The sequence below is a fragment of the Mya arenaria genome, chromosome 5, assembly GCF_026914265.1.
Source record: "Mya arenaria isolate MELC-2E11 chromosome 5, ASM2691426v1".
Taxonomy (NCBI): Eukaryota; Metazoa; Mollusca; class Bivalvia; order Myida; family Myidae; genus Mya; species Mya arenaria.
Window position 1 is genome coordinate 80,259,261 of NC_069126.1, and position 14,168 is coordinate 80,273,428.

Genomic DNA, 14,168 nt, shown 5'->3' on the forward strand with positions numbered 1-14,168 from the left:
ACAAAACAGTGACTCATGATTATACCATCTCAGACCATTGGCTGCCTTCCAAATTTATTGGTTTTGACTAAACCCTAGTAAGGGTTGACATATCTTGACCTAACTTTATATGTAAAAACAGTTAAAACGGAATATACATTTGTCATATTGTAACCAAACTTAGCCTATAGAAATCATTTATCGAGACTTTTTATGGAATTTCTTTTGGGGTCCTTAAGGTCAAAGTCACTGTAACCTAAAATAGAAAATCAATTGAAATCTAAATAACAGTTTATTAAATATTACTGAGATTTGTAAAATGGGTATAACTGTTCGTAAAATAGAAACATGTTTTCTACTTAATCAGATTTTCCAACCAGTCTAAGGCTATAGAAATGTTACATTAATCTAATGGTGGGCTCATCTGGCTATTCAGATCTTTTTACCACAGTATGTTGCATATTTTCCTTATGTTTCGGTGTCCTTGCAATATAGTTGATTTACAATACAATATTGAATACAAAATTGATTGCAAATTTTCCAATAATTTTATGCTTAAATATATAAATGTAGCCAGTAGAACATGTCGTCCGTTTTAGCCTTTTATTTATCAGTTTTTTTTATCAATGTTGCATAGAAGACTCTGTCTCCTATAAACGGGCACTGGAAACTAAACCATTATCCTGAAGCCTTAGTGCGGAATGACCAAAATATATTTGGACCAATATTTGCGAAAAAACTATAAAACTTTTCATTTTGCAATGAAAAATCTAGAGGTAACTTGTCAAAAATGCATATGCATGATACTTGCAAAAAATGCAATTGGGAATAGGTCAGAATATCTAACATGTACGTAATAGCTTTTGCCATCAGGCTTCCTCATTACATGTTATGTATTCTCATTTGGCTTTGGGTTTTGCATGTGACTGTCCTAAAACAAGTAACATATGTGGTGTTGTACTGTAATAATCCTGCATGTGTCAATCACGGACAGTATTACTTTCACATTAGTTTCAGTGAGTGTTGTAAAATTCTAAAATGTGTTTAGATTGTATATAGATCGAATCATGGTTTAAGCTTAATAGTCTTCTCTTTCAGGTGTGTTTAGTATTTTGCAATTCTTTAACAAAGAAGTGGGCGTTAAAAGTTAAATGTACTTGCCATAGGGAACATTGTGTTGAAGGGAACAATGTGTTCATGCAAATAATGGATCCAATAAATTTAAAATCATAATATTGTTATGCATTGTTTTTAGCAAACAAATAGTTGTTCAATCGAGTTGTGGACCTAGTATAAGTAGTACCATATACATGTATAATATATTGTAGTTAATTACTTTGTGAAGTGAATGCCAAATGTTTCCAATATCATTAGCACATACACTATATTGACAGTTTAAATTTCCAGATGGTGAACAGTGTTATCTATAGAATTGTTTTACTTTATATTTAATGTTATTGCCAATGAGGCCAGGCGGAACCATGGTTTGTAGATTTGAGAGAGAGAGAGAGAGAGAGAGAGAGAGAGAGAGAGAGAGAGAGAGTAAAAATTGTGATTAGTGGTGATCTTAATAAACTGTTGAATGGTGATTTGTGATCGCAAAGTGGACATTTAACGTGCTTTAACATTCAAACATTGAAATTAGAAAGCGTTAAATTTGTAAAGTATTCCTGAAAGTGTGTTATTAAAACAGTGCTAGTGAACATGGAAGTTTTTGATTTGGCTGAGGGTGGTTTACCCTACAGCTTAAGGGACTCAATGATGGATGTGATGAGAGAAAGAAATCGTCCAGAAGAGGAACGAGTTCAGGGTAAACTTCTTAAATTGCAAGAAAAAAGAGACGTTATAAAGAGTAAGGGCCGAATTCATAAATCCACTCTCACTCGCACTCCAACCACATTCCCGTAAGGGACACTCAAGTGATCACTTGAGTGAAATAAGGGGAGTGACACTCAAGTGACCTGTTTGTATTCACACGCCTCGCTAACACTCCACTTAATCAAGTGAGCAATACAGTACAAATACATGTATGTTTTCATGATCATAGCGGATTATCTATTTGACTATGGTGATGTTTATAGTAAACATATGTTTATTTGCGATTTGGGTACCTTATTGGTAGATATGGCGACAAACAAATGACAGTTATTGTTATTCTTAACATTTTAAATATTGTGTTAATAAAAATAAAAATGTAAATAACTGTAGCAAAATGCGTTTAAATGCATGTTTTTGTTGTTGTTTTAAATATGTAGCCTTTTTCCATTGCATCACATGATTTAAATATGAATTGGTATATAATCTTGCTTTTATTGTCTCCATATAGCGGTCTTTGACGTTTGAAAAAATATGAAAGTTGATAACACTTAATTAAAAATAGCACATGGATACAATTAGCTAATGAATCTACATTTTATGGGGAAATTACACCGCGGAATGAAAAACAACTTTAGAAATGTAGGGGAAAATGGATGAAGATGACGATAATAATAATAATACTTATAATAATAATAATAATAATAATAATAATAATAATAATAATAATAATAATAATAATTAATAATAATAATAAATTATCTTATTTCAATTAGGGTCCTTTGTTTTGGTGGCTTGGCATAGGGAGGCATTGCATATTTACCGTAATAATATAGCTGTAATCGAAATTGCATAAATATATTAAAAGTTAGTCTTTTATATGCATTAAAATAAATATTGCCTTAGTTGTATCACAGTCACTTTACATAATTTAGTAACATAAAGTTATAAGTTGAGAAAATTAAATATAATTATCACAATATAGTATGAATATGACAATATGTAGTACTTGTAAAATGCGAGTTTAAGTTAAAATAGTTCCTTTACTGAAATTCTTTTAATGATGATGATGATGATGTTGGTGGTGATGATGGTGATGTGGGTGGTGGTGGTGATGATAATGATGATGCTGATGGTGCTGCTGCTGCTGATGATGATGATGAAGATGATGATGATGATGATGATGATGATGATGATGATGATGATGATCCAACTGAATATAGGCTGGAAAATACCTATCAATTATCTGACCACGCTCTGAAATGAACCTGAACATTGCGTAAAACCGTGTACATAAAGACTAGCGTACTAGCGGCGTATAGTTAGCGGCCTGGCGGCCTAGCTGCCATATGTGCCTAGCGGCCTAAAATTGTCGCATATCTCAAAGCATTTCATATGAGTTCTTTTCGCAAACAATGATAAATTGAATGTTATATTCATAAATCCACATCCTTTAACGAATATCAGCATTTCCCCCTTTTGGGGTGTGTGGGGGCTGCTGAATTGAGTTTTTGGGAATTTTAGGCAACTAAGCCGCTAACTACACGCTAATAGGCCGCGCTGGCATGCTTGATCGACTTTATAGAACAAAAATCGGTCCAGCGTGTTGAAATTTGCGTAGAAAAACAATATTTTGGCATTGTTTTTTTTTAGGAAAACTCGTATTAACTTCATGTGGAAAACAATTTCAGACCGCTATGATTGTATTCTTAAAAAAACACATTTATCATATTTCCCGATAAAACGCATGTCAATTACTTTGATATGGAGAACAAATTTAGGCCGCTTACTTCATGCCGCTAGGCCGCTAACTTCATGCCGCTAGGCTGCTGGCTTCGCGTAAATTCAGCTGCATGTTCTTACAGCCATCGATGAAACGCAACCATCAAGTTTGTTGGTCGTTCAATATCATTACGAAACAAAACAGATAAATGATTGGCGCATCCTTTTGAAAATTTGATTTTTAAAGAAGGCAACGTTTTTGAAGCACACGTACTTCAATGGATTATCCCGGTCTCTTAAATATGTCCTGGGCACGAGGATGTCCCTTATTTGTTCCAAAATCTGATATAATTCATATTTTCTACTTGTCATGTACTTTAACCACTAACACTCATTCAATTCGTATTCACAACCAATCCTCGGGGGTGGTTCAAGTAGCCTAGCCGAGCAATCACAAATGTCCCACTCACGCAAAACACTTGTGTCTCACTCACACCTGTTAATACGTAGATACCTTTCACTCGAAAATATCTCGACCGTTATGTGATTACAGAGGATTAACTCAATGAGTGTGAGTGAGAGTGGTTGTTCTGAATTCGGCCATATGAGTTCATATTCGAACAAAGGCAAAGAGCAATTGCTATTCATACTCGACATCAGGAGCTATAGCAATCTATTCCAGCACTAAGAAAGACACGTCATTAGTGACAATTGACGAACTAGTTGTACCTTACTTCGTATTTGAGACTAGAAAGTTTGAAGATATGATACAAGAATTAGAAGTGAATAAAGAGTACACAGTTTTAAGATACACATGGAAACAACTAGAAGATAGTTTGCAAAAATAAGAGGAGTACGTGTATCTTCAAGTATACTCATCTAATTAAGAGCGTGATATGTCTGCATCCAGCAGAACGACTTAAATTGGCGTGGATTTTGGCAAACGCAAAAAGACAAGATGGAAAAACCAAGATCACGGATGATACATATAGCACCAATTGAGCAGATAAGCCCCTTGTTAAAGATAATATAAATCTGAATGTGGTGTTTAAGCCAGTATTGGACTCTACAACGTATCATTCAGATTAAGAAATTTACTTTTAAACCATTTTCGGGAAGAGATCCAGTTCCCAAAAAAGAATCGTCGCTTGAAGAGTTCAAAGAGTACGATATACTTAAATTCGAAGTTATAAAACAGGGGCTACAAAAACCATTGAACGATCAAGCTAGGATAACTTTGTTACACTTGGGAACAGAAATCAGGGTGTCTGACTTTATGAAACTGTTATAGGCAAGGTTTGGAAAAGGAGCGAGTGAGGATAGTATCTTGTAAATTTCTATCAGATGAGGTGGGACAGGTTGAGACGATCATTAAATGGGGGTTTGGTGTTAGGGGAATTGTGTTGCAGGTATATAGAACATCAACAGTGACTTAGAGAGAGAAGAAAGTCAGATTGAAAATGGGTTTGGGCGGGAATTGGGGAATCAAGAATTGAAACAATATACCATTACTTACTATCAGAAAGTTCATTAAACGTCAGCCAATATGAAGACTATAAGAATTCAGGATTTCTGGAAAATAATAGAGGCTGAAGAAAAAATAAAGGAAGAAAAAGCAGCTGATTTAAAGAAAGTAACCAGAGAGAATGTTTTGAAGATGAAGGTGTCACTATCAAGGGGCAGAATGGTGACAACTTGAATAAAAGCCCTCAGAAATGGAATGGTATTCATGTTAAGGGGTTTGAATGATAGCGTGCCAATGAGTACAACAGTCAGTGAAGTTTTCTTTGAAGAGATGATACCTTTGTCTGAACTTCATACTATATACAAGTTACGTCTAACGGGGGCAGATGGTAATGATATACCATAATTGGGTTATTTTGAAGCGGATAATGAAGTTCCTCATATAACCAAGGAAGCGTTGCCAGTCTTGGTTGTAAATAACACGGAATACAACTTGACTGTACCTGTGATTATTGATACCAACTTTATACTCCTATTGTCTAATGCTGAACGTAATACCCTTTCCATTGAACGGCTCACTGCTGATATGGCTATTTCTGCCCATATTCCGGTTGGGACGGTGAGAAATACAAATAGAAGGCATATACAGGTTCAGCCTTTTGAAACAATAACTATTTCGGGTATAATCAGGAAGAATTCTGATCGTGTTACGGCAGTAACTAAACAATCTCCCACGGCATCAACTAGGATTGGTGTATCTCCGAGAGTAGTGGGACTGGGTAAAACTTCTTCTCGTATACAACATGTCTGCAAGGTGATGGATACTAGACCTAGTTCTATCCTCTGCGTTCTTCAGGAAGCAAAAGTGTTGAGATCGTGGTGGCCCGAGCTTTGAAATAAGTTTTCAGAAGACAATCCACCTGCCAAAGGATTCAGGAATTCATTAAGGTAAATTTAGGGCATATGGATAAAAATAAGACGGGACTAAAAATAATCTTATTGAAATGGGAAAGTGTATTATCCCAAGGACCTCTAGACTTAGGCCATATCGAACTTATCGCCCAGGAGCCCTTTAAAGAATCCAATAGGCTTGTACCTCCAGGACTGATAGATGAAGTACGTGAACATCTGCAGTGGATGCTGTCCGTTGGAGCCATACGATCTTCTAAAATGCCGTTCGCATAAAATGTTGTGATCGTTCGCAAGAAAGATGGAACCATCCATTTCTGTACTGCCTAACGATAGTTGAATTCGAGGACACAAAAGGACGTTACTCTGCACCTTCTTGTTGGTTCCAAATAGTACACCAAGTTGGACCTCAAGGGTGCATACTGGCAAGTTGAGATGGAGTATGCTTAAAACGGCGTTTCAGATTGGTAATTTAGGCTTTTTTGAGGCGATCGTATGCCTTTTCGCATTTCCAACGCTCCAGCAACTTTTCAGAGGCTGATGGAGCATTGCATGGCTACGATGAACCTAAAACATCGCTTTATATACCTTGATAACGTTTCTTCCACGTTCGACGAACATCTGGAACGGTTTGAGTCTGTATTACAGCAGTTGAGATCGCACAAGTTAAAACTCAATGCCTCCAAGTGAGAGATCCTACGAAAGAAAGTTACTTATCTTGGACATGTTCCGAGGATGGCATGAAGACAGATACCGCAAAGACAGCAACAATGCGAAACAGGCCTATCTCTAAGACGATTAAGGAGGTTCGCAGTTTTCTTGTTCTTGTCGGATACTACCGGAAGTTTATAGAGCAAATAACCTCCTCGTCTGAAACTCCGATGCCAATCAGAAATAAAAGAAACTAGTCCTTAGCTGGCTGGTGAGATGATCAGCAAACCACTTGAGCGAAACTGTCATTCAAGTAAGCTGGAATTCTCGGCCGTGAAAAGGGCCCTCTGTGACAAGTTCCACGACTGCTGGTATGGTGATCGATCGATTCGGTGTTTATACAACCCACTCACCTATGTCCAGACTGCTGCGAAGCTTGATGCCTGTTGCCAAAAATGGATCACTGCGCTTGCTGTGTATGACTTCAAGATATTTTACCGGCCCGGCAGGAGCAACTTTGACGCAAACACGTTATATAGGCAACGAACTTCCTCTAGCGACGACAGTGAATATACATGTATATCGGCTCAAAGTATTGATGTACATGTCGTTATAGCTTTGGACATTTACATTCTGTCGGTACATCGCTCTCCATTGCATCATCTCTTATAAACGACGAGAGTTTAGATAACCCTGTATTTCCTCAGGTTTTCTGAAGATTGGGTCAAGGGTCAAAAAGCAGATATTGTCCTTTCCGAGGTCCGCTATCTTGTTTGTCTGTTGTGGCCGGAAAACATGTTTCGCCTGGAAGATTGAAATGCATGCGTGTTTGTTAACGTCCGTCACTTAAGGAAGGTATTCTTGTACATATCACCACTCAAAAGGGTGAGAAAGTAAAGCAAGTTGTTTTACCAGAGTCAGTTCGATATTTTTTTTTTCACTCATTACATAACGATCTTGGCCAGCAGTCGTGACATAACTCTCGCTCTTCATATATAATAGTTTTATTGGCCTGGCACGGACACCGACGCTTCTAAGTGGGTCAAACAGCGCGACTTATGTGTTCGCCGGAAGACAATTCAACCGATCGCAGCAGATCTAATGAACATCAAGTCGTGGAGTCCTTTAGAGATGCTGTGCATTGATTGTCGTTTGATGTCTCAAAAGGTGGTTACGAGAACGTACTCATAATCAGTGATCATTTTACGCGCTACGTGCAGGCCATTCCCTCGCGTAATCAAACGGCGAGACAACTGCGCGAGTCTTATTTGACAAGTTCTTTGTGCGTTTTTAAGCTTTTCAATGATAGTTACAGGGGTACGAACTTCTTTACATGTTCATACAGCGCTGGAATACGGTACACGCGGACTACTCATCCACAGGGCAACGGACAGTGCGAGCGGTATAACGAGACACTATTAAACATGTTTGGTACTCTTCCGAATGACAAGAATGGTGCATGGAAAGACGCTATCCCGCATTTAGTTATGCAACCGTGAACGAGTCGACGGTTCAACAACAGTTCAGCTCATGTTCGGGCTTCGACCTCGTATAAAGATACCAATGATTCTGCTCTGAATGGCGCTCACAAAGCCAAGCATTAGTATGACCGCAGAGTTAGAGAAAAAAAGATTAAGATTAAGATTCAGGTAAATATATCGATTGGACATGCACAGATGTTATTGAAGTTTTAAATTTTATACTTCATAATTATTTTCTAAAATTCGGTAAATCTTTATATAAGCAAACAGTTGGCATTCAAATGGGTGCCTATTATCAAAGTACAATAGTAGTCTTAAATCTCTGCTATTAGAATTGCTCGATTTTTATGATGTTGTAAAGAAAATTCGTAAAATTAAAATGTTTCCAACAGGTATTTGGGGAGATAGACTCAATGAATTATTTTGATGTTATTTAAACCGTGAATATAAAGGCAAAACTTTGAAGAGTACTTGCCTTCTTGTTTTTTAAGATGAATTCCTAAAACAAAATATAGGGTTGAATATAGCATCCTTACATAACAAAGCTTTCAGTCCCTTGATTTTATGGGAAAAAATGCAGATTCATGTTATCTTTAAAACCGGCCTTGGCTGACTCTACCAAACATTCAGTCCCTTGTTTTTAAGAAAATTTTGCATATTATGCTATCTTAAAACCGTCTTTGGCTGGCTCGGAATTTTTTTGGCATGTGACGTCATTTGTGAAGAAAAATGTATTACAAAGGAGTCATGGAAGAAAATATTAGCTAAAATATGTCGCTTTTATTTTTAATAATGTTTTTTAGTTTGTTATAGTACAATGTTGCTTTTTTATTGTGAAACTCTGTGATCACACAGTTTGAAACCTTTTATTGTCTCATAGATTCAAACAATGACTGCATCGTATATTTGAAAAAAATTCTGGATAAGGTAATCTGAGCTGAATTCCTCCGTCTGCAGATAGAGTTTGAATTTCTAATCATTGAAGTACTTGGGGTTAACCTATTAGTTTATTATTATTTGATTTATTATTAACTTTCCTCAAGTAAATAATTACTTTGATAAGATTTACTTTTTACGATTTTTCTTTATTCAGGATTGTTGGGATAAGAGTAAGGTTTGTGCACGTAAACTAGTTTAAACCCCCAGTAAATTAACATTTTACTGACCGTTCCAAGGCGCTACCTAACAATTCTTGATAAACATACCTAGTTTTTTTTATAAAGTATATCTGCACTGTGCTGTTTGTGGAGTTTTGTGCTGTTGTTCCATGTTTTTTGTTTGTGATTTTTTTGCTACTGAGCTCGTTTCTGTAGTTTTTCTCTTAAGTATTGTTCTGGCGACCGTGTGTTGGTGTAGAATGTTGGATTTCAGGAAAAGCACAAACTTGCCGCTGTTTGGGGCTAATTCGTGTACAGGGTTAAAGCGCAGCCACGTGCAGATGTTCCTGTATTCCGTGTGTGTCGTGAGGACAAGAAGGGTGGCACTAAAAACACTACTACACAGGAAGCTTTTACTTCCAGTTCCACATTAACCAATTGGAACATCGGGCAGTGCGGAATCAGATGGTGACTCGCCTACACCGCCGCCAGATACAGAGTCTAGTAGTCATTGTGTCATACTCTCCAGCAAATCTAATAGTGACATAAGTGCTGTTTTCTACCGTCATCTACATCGGCGACAGGCAGGTCAACCAGGTGACCTGACCTCCCTTGGAGTTCCACAAGAGCTCGACGAGCACCAGTATGGCAGCAGACAGGATAATTTGTGATCACTTAAGTGACAAATAGAAAATTTATATTTCTGTCTTTTTTTGATATTTGAAAACTATTGATTTGTTTGAAATACATTTTAGTGGTAATTTGAATTGTTTGTCTTGTCCACTATCAAATTGACCATTTGCTTTGTTAAGCTCAGTAGTCGAAGAATATGTGTTGAATAATATAGGAGAATCGTACTGCCTTAGGTATTTAAAAGATATCAGAGATAGGTTGCAAATGGGTCATAACAAAATACAAACATTTAATATTTCTATATAGTGTATGCCTTATTTGTAGATATGAATATACCCTGAGGATAGAATATGCATTTCGAGAGTTTCGTTTTAAGGCAAACATGGTGAATATATATATAAACAACTTTTTGGACCAGAAACGTAATTTGCTTTTCGTTATAACAAACAATATTTTGTACATTCTCAGCATTTGCCCACGATTTTGAAAAAATATAAATTGCTCAACATATCGCTCAGTAACATAGTATAGTGTACATTTTTCCGCTTATCCTCCGCTGTGTTTTAAACTTACAGAGATAATCCTTTCCGAATCGAGCTGTCTTTTGCTTCACGTTATAACCAAATGTGACGTCACAAACCACGTGGTATGTCCGTACTGATGCTTGACTCTCCATGAATACGCATCTTATTAAAATATATATTATACATATATTTTACAGGTACGTTTATCATTATTATTTTTCCATTCCCATTGTTTTATCAATTCGTAATGTCAATTGTATTCATGCATTTTGCCGTCGACAGAACATTATTCTTTTTTATTATATTTGCCACACTTGATGATTACGCATCTTATTAAAATAAATATTACACATATATAAATATTGCAGTCACATTGTTCATGCGATCTATCGTCAATTAACCCGAGCTAGACCTCCGGTAACAGAAATTATGTTTGTTTTAAGAAAAGGGTTATAATTTGCTTTACTTTCATAGTAAAAAATGTTTTATTACCTTTCTTTAACAAATCATTATCATTGTAGTAGCGTAATTAGTGGGTTATTCAAACATGAAATCCACGCAAGAAAAAAATAATGGTTAATTAATACAAATTAAACATATAAATAATCTCTATGTAAATGCACGGGTTACTCATCTTTGCATCCTTATGATGGATGGCCTACCTTATCTCCTATAAACGTTTAAAGGGACTGTACACCAGATTGGCACAAAAAACTTCTTTAACGAATCTCAGGACAATTATTTAATAAAATGTTCTACTCTTTGATATCATAAATGTAAAAAAAAAAATACCAAAATGTAAAAAAAAAAAATGAGTCGAAGACCGGGTACGAACCCATGTCGCCAAAATTGCAGTCCACTGTGTTACGAAGACTTACCCAAAGCATTTGGAATATTTAAGCTATAAACCTAACTTGGTAATATCACGTGATAACATCGACTAGCCAATCACGCATGAGGAATGAATTCTACTAGGTAGACATACCTAGTAATCTTTTTTAATGGTACGAAAAATACGAAAAATTAAATAATTGTAAACTATGTGGTACTTCAGTAAGTAAGTTAAGTTTCAACGCATTGTACACATCGATACCAAGTCTATGTCAGTTTTCGACAAATTTCGATTGTTTTTTCGCTATTTCATCATATGGAGTACAGTCCCTTTAAAAGAATGGTTTCTAAATATAGTTTTAATTGATTCCTTTTATGGATTCAAATGAAGTCAATACATTATATCACATTCTTTTATTGTTTCTTTTAGACTAGTTTACGTGAACCTATGACCATTTTAGTCGTTACTTGTTTTGCACGTCGTCGGTGTTAAAGCTGCACTCTCACAGATTGAAAGTTTGACAACTTTTTTTATTGTTTGTCTTGGAACGAGCCAATTTTTGCGGGAATCCATGGAAACCAGTTATGTAAGACTGCTGACAAAATATCAGATCGCAGAGTTTTATATTTAAGTTATAAAAATGATGTTTCATGCATTTTTCTTAAACTGTTAGTAACGGTTTATGCCATAAAACATTAAGTTTCGAACGTAAATATGAATATCTACGATCAGATTTTTTGTCAGCAAACTTATATCATTGGTTTGCAGATATTTTTCAAAAAATTGCTCTTTCCAAGAAAAAAAGTAAAAATGGTATATCTGTGAGAGTGCAGCTTTAAAGCTCATGGCATATATACAATTTACTGTGAATTTGTAATGTCTCGAAAAGTTAACACTACGAAAACATCAATTCAAGGGCGATAAACCGATTGTCGGTATCCATAAACTCACAGTCGCTGCTAAGCTCATAGCAAATTATATTATTAAGTGTTTACAATGCGGTTATTTTGATGGAGGTTCGACAACTCTAAACTGCTTACATAAACCACGGGTTTTGGAGTTAACTCTCTTTGCCTACAACTGATTTCATTATACAAAGTATTTTTGTAAGAATTTACATTTTACACCAGTAATGAAATATGTTTTAATTCTTCCACAAAAAATTAATTACATTCTTTATTCATTTCCCAAGCAATATTGTTGAATGTTTTACCGCAAACAAACACTTCTTTGGATTATTATGTACATTTATAAAACAGCGAAATATATACTAAATTCATTTTTATCATTTATTAATACTATATGAAAAGTGCAAATTAGGTTATTTTTCTACCTTTTTCAGTCCATCCAAGACAAAATTAGCACGAATAAAAACCTCCTGGCATGACAAACAAGTAACAAAATGCTTCTGGTTTCTAAATATTACAATAATAGGACTAAGCCGTTAATGCACCAGTAAATTGTAACCACGCCCCCCCCCCATGTCTGGGGATAGAAATGGGCTGTGTTTTTACCTTTCAGGTGGCCCCGAAGTGCCGGGTGAATGCGGTGGTTTTGTCTTCGCACTAAAAATAGAGGGGAATTGACCTTACCTAGGGTCTCGGGGTGCGGGGGCATTTGGTGGGGATTTTACCATCAGTTAATCCCTACAGGGCGGAGATTTAACCCGGGGTTGGCTGGACCGAAACTCAAAGTCCCCGCTATTCCCCGGACCTGGGGGCCGTGGTTACAAATGACTGGTGCATAACAGTATGTGGTTCTGTACACAAATCATGTTTTTGTTTTTTGATCAATAGAGTCAAATGAGCTAAACATACGAATGCATTAAAATGAAAGAATACATTTTTGCGTGTAAACCTATACCGTACACCATAATTACTACATGCCCATGACATTTAAGAAATGAATGATTTGCATATTAAACACATCTTCAATGCGCCCCGGCACAGAGTAAACGAGATATGATTACACATTTATTAACTTTTCCTATACGATTTTCAAATTATATTTGATTTCAGAAATTACATAAAAACACGAAGCATGGACAATTTGTAGTTTGAAAAGTCCGCTCTCTTAAAGGATTAAAAACGAAATCAACAAAAAATGATCTTCTTGTTGTCGACATTGATATAATGTTTGGTTGGGTAAAATTTCCTTTTATAAGGCGATGTCTAAAATTAGCTTTTGCAGACTTCTCATTTGAAATATCCACATGGACGGAAATTCATCAAACATAAAGGCGATATTATTCTCGGCCGATTTTCCACGACTTTTTGGGGTCAATGGTGCAAACTAAATTTCCTGTTGTCGCATCTTTGCACCTCAGTCGGAACATCTCGATAATTTTCCATCGTTTCAATGGAAAATTGGCGAGATGTTCCAATTGTTTCGCGCCTTTACAGACAGTTATAATTTTATGGCGGAAACAGTGTTACAACATTTTACATAAATATCATTTGTTGTTTTCACAAAAATATAAGGATCTTACTTTCTGTATAGTCGGAACACTGAGAGGCTGATTCACCAGACAGTCCAATGTGGATTCCTAATGTGATTCTGTCATTTTCGTCGCCGTCTGATGAATATACTCTAAGGTCGTAGAAGGCAAAAAAGGACAACAAAGGCAGTTTTCAGTATACGCTATCCATTATCTGTGTCTGGTAAACACGTTACTGAAATATGTTTTCTGACTTCCTAATGTGGGTTCCTAACGTGGCACGATTCTACAGTTTTTGTCGTCGTCTGATGGACATACAGAGGGGTTGTTGAATGAATAATAAAGGAGCAAAAATGCAATTTAACATTAAATGTATATGCAATCTATTGTTAGGGCGCAATGAACACGAAACTAAAATAGTGGTTTTTTTCAATCAGGGTGCTCGCCTTTTATGGATGTAGCTGGCCCAATGGGCCGTTCTAATGTGACATAAGTCTGCACTTTGCGTCCCTATCCATTGGACATACCCCATGGTCATAGTAAGAAAAACAAAGGAACGGAAAGGAAGTTTCCCCATTTAATGTACCCGGCATCCATTGTGAGTTCTGAATGAATGCATTACTG